At 38.2% G+C, this 12,858-nt stretch overlaps 1 long non-coding RNA gene across 1 annotated transcript; it reads left to right on the top strand.

The window, feature by feature from the left end:
• The first annotated feature begins 935 nt into the window (after positions 1–935).
• Positions 936–12,350, top strand: LOC127370494 (uncharacterized). The gene is made up of 3 exons (XR_007886239.1): positions 936–1,110; positions 9,294–9,444; positions 11,875–12,350. It is a non-coding gene; the product is annotated as an uncharacterized LOC127370494 (long non-coding RNA).
• Positions 12,351–12,858: the final 508 nt, after the last annotated feature.

A 12,858-nucleotide genomic window follows, 5' to 3' on the forward strand; every position in this document is an offset into this window, starting at 1 on the left:
ATAAGGCCACATTAAACATTCCACACAAAATATTATATATACATTTTATATTTATTAATGATCAAGTGAGTAACGACCTGATAATGATCACTAATGGAGGACCAGTGGATAATGAACGTAAAAATGAATCATCAAGTAATGATTACTTACTAATAAATATCTGTGAATAGACATACTGACCTTTTTCTTTATGAGTTGCTCCTGATTAACTTAAGTAACTATTACTTAATAACTGGTAAGTATTTCTGTGCCCCCTCAAGTAAAGTGATAGTAGCTAAGTAATCTTATCTAAACTTATTACTTCATGATTATGACAAGTAGTTATAGAGCTTTTAAATTCTCCAGTAAAACTCTGCTATTTAATCACATTACGATTTAGAGTAAGTTTGAATTTCCTTTTGTCACAAATCATTTTAAATACTTAATAAATATTTTCAGGAATGAATGTACAATATAATGTTCTCTTATGAAGCAAAAACGTTCTACTTTCTCACTTTAACCCTCTTATCTTATGATAATAAAACCATGTATGATAGTCTATCACTGAGAGATACTTAAATAAAGCTACAAAAGGTTTTTTTTAACAAGAAAGCAGCATTTTGGGAATAAGTGAAGGATGAGATGTGTGTAAGTTATGTGAAGTGTGCAAAGTGCCGAGAGCAGTAAAACCAAATGCGCCTGTGACTTTAGTGTCTCTCAGTAAAAAAATAAAATAATAATAACAATTTAGAATAAAATACAATTTAAAGGTTTAATATTTGTTTATAATGACTAATTACTTTTACTTTTTTACTGGCAGTTTGATAATAACAGCATTCAACACGGCACAGTTTTATGTGGTTCTGATTGTTTCACTAAAGAATAACTACTAACTTCATTTCATTTTATTTTATATTTGAATTGATCTCACAGGACAAATCCCCAGACTTCTCACACATCTGTTGACTCAAGGCTCAAACTTGGTGGACTGTGCAGGAAACTGACAGCAAGTGTTTAAAACGGGAACTGCAGTCAAATTCAAAACATTGCAGCAAGCTGTCTTGCCTGGGTTGCCAGGTTGAGGACACTGAACCTACAACACATGACCTTCTTCCCTCAGTGGATCATCAGGTCAGCAAAACTTTTTTCAAATAAACATTTTTAATGTTTTAAAGAAGATCATTCCAGTTAGAGTTTACTCTGATTTATGTTTGTTATGTATATACTGTATGTTTATTTATGTTTTATTTGTTTTCGTACTTGAGTAACTCATGAACAATAATACAACAATAACTATTACTTTACTAATTATTACTTTAAAATTAACACATCAGTAAAGGTGAGTGTTTAGGTTGATGAAAGAAAGACCACATTAACGTCATTAACTATTTTATTATTCATTTGTATAAATGTCCCATTTACAGAGCAATACAGAGAATACAATGTCCATAGACATTAAATGGGATTTGTAATAAAACTGAGTTGTTGATAATTGTTGTGACAAACACGAGTTACAGTTGTGAAAAATATCTTAGAACTAACCGTTGTACAAAGTATATGACTAAACTAATGATACCAGCAATATTAAGATCAGTAATAATAATAATAATAGAACAACAATAATAAAATATAGTAATCAAAGATTTCAGCTGTTATTACTAGTGTCGAGATTCAAGTAATTCTTACCATAATGGAACTGCAATATAACTCAAGGCAGTGTAATGACCTTACTGGAAAAGCAATGCAAAAAATGCCCTAATACAGATATAAATTATTATATGAAACAACATGAGGATTATAAAGTGAGTCTGGGCACAGGTTTGAGGCTCTTACTCCAGTGGAAGCTGCTGCTCATCAGTCTGTCTGGCTCTGTTGAGAATAATTAGACAAAGACTGTACTGTTACTGTGTTACTGTGGACTAGTTCTTGAACAAAGAGAGTTGAGTGGAGAATTAGGCTACCCTATAAAGTATCCACTCTATTATATAAACAAGATACATTTGCACTGATAAGACTACATTATGACCCCCTGGGCACCCTGGTGGTCATAATGTTATGCAGCCCCATACCAACAAACTGTGATGCACTGTTTGTTCTGACACCTTTCTATCAGAACCAGCATTTACTTTTTCAGCAGTTTGAGCTACAATAGCTCGTCTGTTGGATCGGACCACACAAGCCAGCCTTCACTCCCCAGTTGCATCAGTGGACCTTGGCCGCCCATGACCCTGTCTCTTGTTCACCGCTTTTCCTTCCTTGGACCAACTCACTGTTTGCTTCCATCAGGTTTCGTCCTGTCTGGTTGGTCCTTGTGGTTGTTGTAGTCTAGTGCTGCCAGCAGGGTTCTGCCTCAAAGGCGGGATGGCTGAATCACACAGCGGTATGTGATTGTGGACAGACTCAAGGTCCACTGGAGATCTGTGAAGAAATACAACCATGGGTCAAGATTTAGTAATTTCATTTATTTAGCTTTGTATTCTCGTTGTTCAAAAACAAACACACATATTAACTAAACTTCAGATACATATGAATTTACTTCAGCCAATGCTTGTTCCTGATGATATTCTAAAGAGCTTCATGAGTCAATTAACCTCTTATGAGCCTCTTATGAGCCACTATGTCCCATTGCGTTAATGCAGTCATGTTGGCAATCCAATCTATGTTCATTTGTCACATGGAGAGCAGTCCCAGCCACAGCTCCTGGAAACTTAAATACACATAAAACCCTTTCTGTCATAAAGTTGAGTTTATTACATCCTGTGATGATGAATAAATATATTTGCTGTTTAATGTATCTACAAAATAATTTACTAAAAACAGCTGGTCTGTACACTGCATAGTACAAATGTTTTTTATTGGATAAGATAGAGAAATAGCTAATACAGGGGTGGGCATCAGTAACGTTTGTAGAGTACTTTTGATTTGGATGTAACGTTATTGATAAATCACATTTTGCCAATTGAGTCAGTTTACAGTCGGACTTATGTTTCTGTCATGCTGGTTGTTGTCCAGTACGCTCCTCTGTGTGTAAGATAGCGGTCAAACTACTCCACAGCCTGCATGAAATCTGAGTAAGGCTGAGCCCATGGACCAAACTATAATACTCCAAAAATAAACATCTCCTGAGCACCCTGAGCTAAACAATGCTCATCTGCTCTGAGCAGGTGTTCTAAGCAAACTCAACATCAGTCTTCAAGTCCTTTCTGGTCCTGTTGCTCTTTAGAAAGAGGCAGAGGCTGTTTAGGTTGGACAGACTCCAACATTATCTATGCTGATCCTCTGGCTGCAGCTCGCTGTGTTGCGCAGAAATTAGGTTCATACCTGGCAACCCGGTGTGTCAAAACAGGCAGTCCAGTCAGAACAATCACACAGGACAAAACATAAACAGAAATGTAAATTTAAAATGAGAATACACAACCAGTAACATTATTATTATTAAGATAGTATTTTAAATGTAACATGTTTCCTTAATGTCTGATGATTGTAATTTTATTTTTTAACATAGTAAATATATTGCATATTGTTCCTTTAAATGCAAGACATAATAAAATAATTCCACCACCATTAGCTGTGAAAGCTCTGTGCCCATACAGTACATGTCATACTCCTTTCTGCCTCTAAAAGCATCTTGAAAGTAAGTGTAATGTTGACGTCAGTGTCAGGTGTGACAAATGAGGAGTGCCTAAGTGAAGTGAGTGAGTCATAAGATGTGATGAGCTTGTGATCTCTCACTCACTTGTGCTGAGCTGGTTGACGAGGCTACACCAGGGCTACCAAACAGAATTAGATTTCTTTGTGTTTTTGATAATGCAACACATGTTGATGATCCCAAATCCCCTAAATTCTCCAGATGGCCAGTCTACCCTCAAGCTCTGTGAAGTGGCACAAGCCCAGACTGGAAACATGACTCTCATGAGAGCAATGCTGCTGCCAGCTCCTCATTTCCAAATACAAATAGAGTAAGTTAGCACAAAGATTACAAAGCACCACAGTTTCAGCCATGCAGGTAACTGCAGCAGTGGAAAACAAGACTGAGCATGTGGGCTAGATTACCAAGACTGCCAGCCAGGGTGGAGGAAAGACAATCTGATAATCCATCAGCTCATTACACATGATCACACAGGGTTAGCCTGTGGGGGGAAAAGACAATACAATGTGATATTTGAATGAACTGCTATAGGTGTTGCTATATTTTGACCAACAATTAGCGAATGTACTAGTGTTTGTGCTGGAAGTGTCTCAGTGTAATATACAAGTGTGTCAGATTCAGATGTCAGATCATTTAATTTTTAATTTTATTTTTTTAGCACTAACCCAGATCCCTTTCTTTTTGCTCTGACTGCTCTTTTTTATAGCCTCGGGTGGGCTGTAGCTACTGTCATGACCTGGCTCTTTTGCCATGACAAAGGCAGGGAAATGCACACAGTTGTACTGGGAAATCAGTCATGTTAAAGTTTAGAATTTGCTACAAAATACATTAACTAAATGTATGAAATGGTAAATCGGCTGATTAGTGTTGCTGAGTGGATGTTTGAATGTGTAAGTTCACCAAACAAGATAAATAGTGTGAGAAAGAGAAAGAGATGAAAGGAATGGGGACGCTGATCCTAAATGCATTCTTGATGGACTGGCCACATGCACTATTATTCTCTCCACCTATCTGGACCTGAAGAGAGACACAAAACACAAGCATCTGTCCTAGGGAAGATACAAACTGTGGCAGGGCCAGAGGGCCATTGACCTACAGTGCCGTCAATACTGCTCGACTGTCCCTGGTGGTCCAGTGTGGCAGTCACTGACCGAGGTGCTGAATGTGCTCTGGCAAAGGTGGCATCTACTGTCGCTGTCCAGGGTGCTGACCCTCCGGCAAACCATGGGTCCAGTGCCGCAAGAGTGAGCTGCTTTGACCCTGCCACTGCTATTTAAGTCAACTCAACTTTATTTATATAGCTCCTTTCATACAAACATGCAGCCCAAAGTGCTTCACATAACAAACTGAAACAAACGAAAACAAAAATAAATTATAAATTACATTTTGCAAGGCTGAATGAATACAGTAAAAACAGTAAAATGTAAAACATCAAAAATATAAAAGCCGATATATGAATGAACACAAAGGTGACAAATCATTTAAAAACCAATGATTAAAACCTGAAGGCTATAATATTACTTCAAAGTAAAAGCCAGATTAAAGTGATAGGTTTTTAATTTCCTCTTAAAAATACAGAGAAAGCGTTCTAATATTCAGGAGCAGTGAGTTCCACAGTTTATAGGCATAAAACACATTATTATGGGACACATTAGAAACATTTAAAAGAAAAGCAGTGAAACATTAGTGATTTGGTTATTTATAATACCTTTTAACATAATCTTGAATTGATAATTAGTTTACACTAAGCTGTTTTAATTAACCAATATTAACTACAACACTAATCTTGCCTGTAAGAGCTGCAGGATGTTTAAAATTTATCTTCTGAGAAGTTTTTTTTTCTCTCATTAATGGTTTTAATTTAGGAGATTTTCCTTACGTGAATCAAGGGTCTAGGGATAAAGGATGTCAGATACCGATTATAAAGGCACATTTTGGATTATACAAATACCGACTTTATCTGACTTAGTGCAGATGGTAAGGGTGTAGCCAGACTATATATAGTGTCTACAGTATGTTTAAAATGTATTGTGTGGTGTAAATTAATGATGCATACATTCCATAAAGAACAATTTCAATTCATGAGGGATTGCACATTGATATGATTTAAATGCATTCTGTCCAGTGCTGCCAATGGCCAGTTAAAACTTCAACACAAGGGGGAGATGGTGTGTATATTTTCAGTCCTATCATCGCCAGTGAAACATCATCACTAATGTATAGGTTCTGGTACCATAATTTCAACTTCATTCAGACAGAAGCAGTTTGGCGAAATCAATAGTCCATTAAAGAGGATTCCAGCAGTGAAGGTTTAGGTAGGTGGTGTGATGAAGTTCCAGATCCCTGATGATATAAATCTTCAGTCAGTTTTTATTTTTTCACATTGCTGGTATGCTTCTCTCAACCAGAAAAACACATTATCGTGAAATAAGTCAGCAGCAGAATCACTGGGACTCAACTACTTGAACTGTACAACAAACGTGCTAAATAAGGCAGAATGTCTGACAGTACTCACCCCCTGCACTCAGAATTTAAGCTACTACCGTCTGGTTCCTGCCTCAGACAACCACCAGCCAAAACTAACAGATATAAATTCTCTTTCATACCCTCTGCTATTTCTCTCAACTCTGTGAATTGTTAAAATCAGCCTGTTCTGTCAATAATGTGTACTTGACCTTTTTTTTTATGTGGTTATGTATGCGTAGCTGTCCCCATTTTATCCGTATGTTTCTCCCTGTGTTGCTGTTGTTGTTTTGTTATTTATTTATTTTTTTTTGCCACTGCAGCAAAATTAATTGCCCCCCAAATACAAATAAAGGTCTTGAACTTGAACTTGAACTCAGTGATGAGGAGCAGACCCGAAGGTTAAGGCAGCATGCAGTGGATGGTAGGGAGCAGGGAGACACCAGTCCTTCCAGGCTGTAGTTTGCTTTGCTGCCACGATTGTTGTGGGTCGTCACAGTGTATGAAGTACCTATTTCAAAGGTAGTAGAGAAGCTAGACAGAATTAGAAAGTGGCTTGGAGCCCCACAGTACCTCAGCAGTGTGACCTTGTATGGAAAAAGGATTTTGGAGCTCCCTATAACCAGTTTAACAGAATAAATGTGAAAAAGCGAGGCCGTAGATGACGCATTCAGAGTCTAGAGATGTAGCAGTACAGAATACAGAGCCAACCATCACAGCAAGGACAAGCAGCATTTTGACATATGGATATGGTAGGGCAGACATGGGTGGTGGGTAGGCTATTAAGCATAGAACAATCTACATGGAGCAAAACAATTGCAGTTGGCAGGAGGAAACTGGTTGTAGAGGAGATTCAGAGGCAAGAAAAGGCTGCTATGTGCAAGTCCCTCAGGAAAAGCAGGGCCAAGTAATGAGTTGGGAAAGTGTAGAAGAGAAGAAACTTGGTTTGAGGGAAATGTGGGGAAAGGAAACAGGCAGGATTAGATTCATGAAATTTATCATGTTCTTCACTCCCCTTAAAAGTCATAGTATATGGTTTAGTGATGATATGTCCTTTATGTTTCTAGGCATTAGCTTCACTTTGATGCATTCTGTTCAAGTGAAAAATAAAGCTTGTCTTAAGGGCAAACAACTGGAGACATGCCAAAGAGTCAGTAAGCAGCTATTTAGAGTCTCTCTAAGGAGTAAACTCTTGGATGAAAGAAATTACATTTTGTTTGTTTATAAGGGTGAACACATCAGGCAGCAAGCCATTTTAAACAAGCATGATGTAGGGCAGCTAAAAGCCTGAACACAGAAAACTGAGAGTAGATTTAAGTCCCTGAGTAAATAACTACCACTAATATGAAACCAAAGAAACACAGTTTGTTGTGTATTTTGTGGAGCTGACAGTAATATGTGAGGATACAACAGAAATGGCCTATGAGAGGAAGAAGCTTAGATATAAAGAGTTGGCTGCAGAACCAGAGGAGCGAGGTTGGAAACCTGAGATCCAGCCACTGTAGGGGTTTTGTTGGCAGATCTGTTTTTGACCCTGTTAACTCAACTTGCTATAAGAGGGCAGACCCAAAAGCAGGCAGTGGAAAATATAGCTGACAATGCAGCCAGTGCTAGTTGTTGGCGGTGAGATAGAAGAAAGGTGAGTGACTTGGATGACAGGTAAGAGCAGAATCTGTAATGTTAACTCATGATGCTGTAAACAGAAGTGTATGCTTTGGTGATTGCCAGAAGTGTAGATGATTGATTGTATGGTGTGCCGGGCAGTAAACTGCTATGTTAGTTTAGCACACTGTTAGTTGTTGGTTTAACAGGTTGTTTGGTTCATTTGGTAGCTCAATAGGCATGCTAATTAGCCTGACATATTGTTAGTCTAATGTGGTGTGGTAGGTAGGAGTGTGATTTGTTGCTCACTTTAATGAGGTAGCTGAGGGTGATTGTTTGGCTGGTGTTTGGTGAGCGGCATGCTGGACAACTTGACATGGTGTTAGAAGGTTGTAGTTGGTTAGCATGCTGTTAGACGGTGGACAAAAAGTGAATATAACCTGCAGCGGAGGGCTGTGTTGAGTGTGTGGGTGCAGGTAAAGAAGGAAGTGGTTGTTGAGAGGGTGCCCACCTGATGACCCTGTAGACTTATAATCACACACAACTTAATTTTAATACCATGTCAAGAGATATCATTTAAGAAGAGTTTTCATAGGGGTTGCTTATCATTGGCTATATCATGGTGGTTGAACAATTGAACAGGCTATGGTGTTCACTGTAGTTTTATCTGAACAACTACAGTGTAGATATAAGGCTGGGTCATGCTGCAAAGTATTTGGTCTTTGCTTGGGTGAGAGTATAGGATTCAAGAAAATGAATATTAGGCTTCCATAGGAATGATTTTGTTGTAAATTGTTAAGAGATAATTAATACAAAGTCTAATAATATTAAATATCTAATATAAGATTACAAATTAAAGCATCTAGACAGAAGTACTTGTCTCATTCTCTGTGGGACGAATGTATACCATTGCATCTGTTATAGCTGAATTTGTGCACTGCAGGGATTTTAAAGAGTAACTAATGACCTTTACACAACCTGTAAATAAAAAAAACCTAGCCAGGAAACACATGCATATTAATGTTAATTATTGTTGCATTAGCTTAGTGTCACAGAACTATTCTTTTCAGCGCAACATAGTGTGGATGCCTGCAGCACTGCATTGTAATCACAAGAAGTCAGATCATTTACTTTCAATTATGAAGCCAATTAATCTCAGTAAAATATAAGTCAGTGTGTCATAATGTATATCTTCATAGTCGAGAAGCACACAGAGATGTTGCTGGAGCATATTTTACAAGGATACCATACTGTAGGTCGTTGTGTTCCTATAAATAGTGCATAGTTATTATTCTGCCCTCCCTGCGTCAAACCAAACCCCCCACCCACCCATGCCAGCCCCTATTCACTCAAATCCACCATCCTACAGTACCGTACGTGTGCACTGCACCTTTAGTGCATGGGATCTTTCAGTCAGAGGCATCTTTTCAGCTGACTGTAACCTTTACATTCTTCAGGAAAATGATTCATGGTCCCTAACAGTTATTTGTCTCGTCTTTGCTAATGCGTAGTTTGTGTCATATAATTGCTAACATGCATTACAATGCACTCGGAGGCTGATAGATGAGTGACCAAAATATTGTTTTTGTTTTTCTCTAAGGCATAAATGGTTCCAAAACAATTTTCATCTGGCTGAGTCACCACTGAAGAGCAAAAAACAGAATGGAATGTAACAGAGGAGCTGGGGAAAGACAGACGTGCACATTGAAGATAATTTCTGCAGTACATGCTTAAAAAAACAGCTAAAACAGGTATGAAAGGCATAGTTCAAACATTTATCAGAAATATTGTCTTATGTTGTTGAACTCCAGCAACTGAAATTGTTTGTTTTACTATATGACTTCTACATGGGAATTTCAATTGATTTTCACATGTGTATGGAGAACAGGAATCAGAATAAATATAGAATATAGCATATTTGCATACAGTTCTTCTATGTGAATATGTTCAATTGAGGTGAACACCTAATATGAGTGCTTCTTATCTAGACCCAATGTAACCATAAAATCCATATAAACACAACATTTGTGCTTAGAATTAGAGCTCCAATTACTGCATTTGTTCTTTCATTAGTAAAAATTCACCAACAAGTTGCAGTAGTCTTTATTTCACCCCTTTTATCCACCACATTCAAAGTGAAACACACCCGCTGTGTCTGGTAACAGTAACACTGATTGAACTGCACCAGCCCTCCATTTACAGAGATGAAACCATTATTGGAGTGGGTGGAAATTAAGCAGTTTAAGCTCAAAGGAATTAACACCTCCTCATACAGCTGAGGCTGATTGGAAATAAGCACATGAACACATCACCCTGTCCTCTTACCCATCCATTCAGAGAGTAATTTCAAGAAAATGGATGCTTTGTTTCTGACAGTTTGTTAGTCCAATGTGCATAATGAGCTATCAACTAGATTACGCTTTAACACGCCTGTTGTGTTATAAACCTTTCTTAACTGTTTCGCCGCTTCGTAACAGTGCTGACTGTGAGCTGCAGTTAACAGGTTATCTTCCCTGTAATGCGATAAAGCTCAATTTAATGATAAACACTGACTGTGTTTGTTTTACTTCAAATCACTTTGGCAGTAACAACCCATTGCATTTTGACTCTGCAACTAACATTTATCTTCCAACAGAAAAATTATCTTGTTTAAGACCCTGTGGTGACATCGTCGCTACAGGTACATTTTAAAAAAACGGCTTGCTGAGATCAGCCTGATCTCCCCAAAAGCACCAGGCACACATCCACATCCATCACAGACCCCAGGCTCAGACTGTCAACTGCACCTGGTCTTCTTATATGTGCCTTGCAGTAATGTACCACAGATGGCTTACTTTGCCGTTGGCGAGTGCAATAAATGTGTAAATGTTAAAGTATATACAAAATGTTAATACAAAAGGAATTGGGCAGGAAAATCCTTAACCTAACATGTTTATAGCTTCCTAGGAAGGGTTTTGTGACTCTCTCGGGAAGGAACGCAGACTGTAGAATGAATAACAATGGTTGTAAAAGTCGGCTTCCACAGTATTTTGGTTGGTTCACGTGAAATAAAAACAATTGCTGGCACTCGAATGGTGTGCAATTTCCTTCCTTGTCATGCACATTTAACCAGTTTGTGATGCCACATACTGCAGGTCTGGTCCTGGGTGGAAAACTGTGAACGTCATGTCAGGAAACCAGATATGTCTGGTGGTGGGAGATGTAGACTGCAGGGACTTAGATACAAAGAGTTACACTGTTAAGATTTTAAGTGACACAAATATCCAATATTTCCAATTGATACAGGTACCAAAGACACATACAGACATGCATTTTTGTTTAGTTCTTTTGTAAAAAGAATTCAGATACTAGCATTGGTGAGCTAAAAATACAGCCATAGTATATCCCAGAATAAAACATATTAACGACTATAAATAGGTTTTTTTAGTTATTCTCTACTCAAAGTAATTGAGTATTTCAAATAATATAAAATAAATAAAATAATTATTTTACTGACTTGTCAGTTGTAAAAAACTCACAAAACTCAACTCAACTCCCAAAAGTTGATAAAACCAATTACATCCATACTTCTTTGAAATGAACCAGTGCCCAGATAAACAAAAGCCTCCTCGGGCCTCCTCCTCCTAGAGAGATTACAAAGAGAGGAAAAGGAAAAACATCAGAGAGCATGTTAACAGTAAACCAGTAAGTGGAAATACTCCGAATTTTCACGAGGAGCTGGGATGCAACCTCTAACCTGTGAACTACTACACACAGAAGAAGAAACACCCAAGGAAACCTCACATGTCCTAATGATTACTGTCATTTGGCTCCGACCCAAACCTTTATAACGTTTATGTAAAGACTGCTTTGTTGTTCATAACACACCTCCCTCATGATCCACTGCTATTTACTGACTTGTTTATACTCAAGACGATGCAAAATGCTCTAGGTCCTAGGACATCTCAATAACTGTAATATGTAATGTTTAATACAGTTTAATACAGCCACAGTCCACACCACCCTTTCCACTTCATTCACTTTGCCCTCTCACATGTATAAAGCATGTCAATGTTTTCTAATGACTGTGGGGACTGAAAATCCATTGTCAGGCTAGAAAGATGTTACGTAGCATTTTACATGTAAGGTGAAGGTTAGATTCAGTTGGCTACACTAACTGAATATTTCAATCCCATTTTCAGCCATGCATTTTCTCCACGGCCAAGGGCTCAGGATGTTGTTACTTTTTTCAATCATCAGAGTAGCTGTGAGTGTCACAGACTAGCCCTCCTCCATCCTGCCGGGCTGACGGTGCTGTTGAGTCTGACACTGGATGATTTAGGGGAAGATGGGCCTAAACAGGTCAGTCTCCACACCTACCCCATGAGCCCTGTTTGGGAGTAAGAAGATATGTTTTCTTGCTGACTTGTACCAGAGGAGGGACTAGCTGGAGTATGTGGCTTTCTGTCATTTTGATGAATTTCTAAAACATGTGCTTTATTTGTATACCTATGTGATTTCTCCTTGTTAATCCGATTATTAGGAAAGCGACAAGATGGCATTATATATATATTTTTTTCCTTAAAGTTTTCTCGTACCATCAAATGGCTTCACTTTCAATGTGCACGACTATGTTTGCACTTGCCAGTAAGTCATCTGGTGCACCCCTGCTATTAGCCTTGTCGCCCCCCCGGATATTTCTTCGAGCTCCGACACTGAAAACAGCCCTGACAACGCCATCTGTGAGAGTAGAGAATAACTTTTTATTTGCTGCCTCTGCCTTCGTCCATGACCATTTTTCCAAATGCTATAATAACATAATGATATGCTGATAGCACCAAATGTAATATAGATATCCAATGTTAATGAGAGTGAGACCTTTGCTGTTGTTTGTAGTGCATATAGGGAAAAACAGCCCTGACGACGACAACAATGTAGATTAGCATTAGCAACTGGCATGAGAGTTGGCATAGGGAGCAAATCTTTAATTAACTTTTACTTCTGCAGTAAAAGTATCCTGACAAAGTTTGAAAATCTAACTCCAAACGACTCTCAGCTGCTGCGTCGGACTATAAAAAGAAGCGTCAAAAATGATTCGAGCAGACCTCCCAGCACTTCATGATAGATTCAGACTTCTGTTCTGAGCAATGACAACCTCATCATACACACTCAAACTGAATTTAATC

Source organism: Dicentrarchus labrax, unplaced genomic scaffold, assembly GCF_905237075.1.
Source record: "Dicentrarchus labrax unplaced genomic scaffold, dlabrax2021, whole genome shotgun sequence".
NCBI lineage: Eukaryota > Metazoa > Chordata > Actinopteri > Moronidae > Dicentrarchus > Dicentrarchus labrax.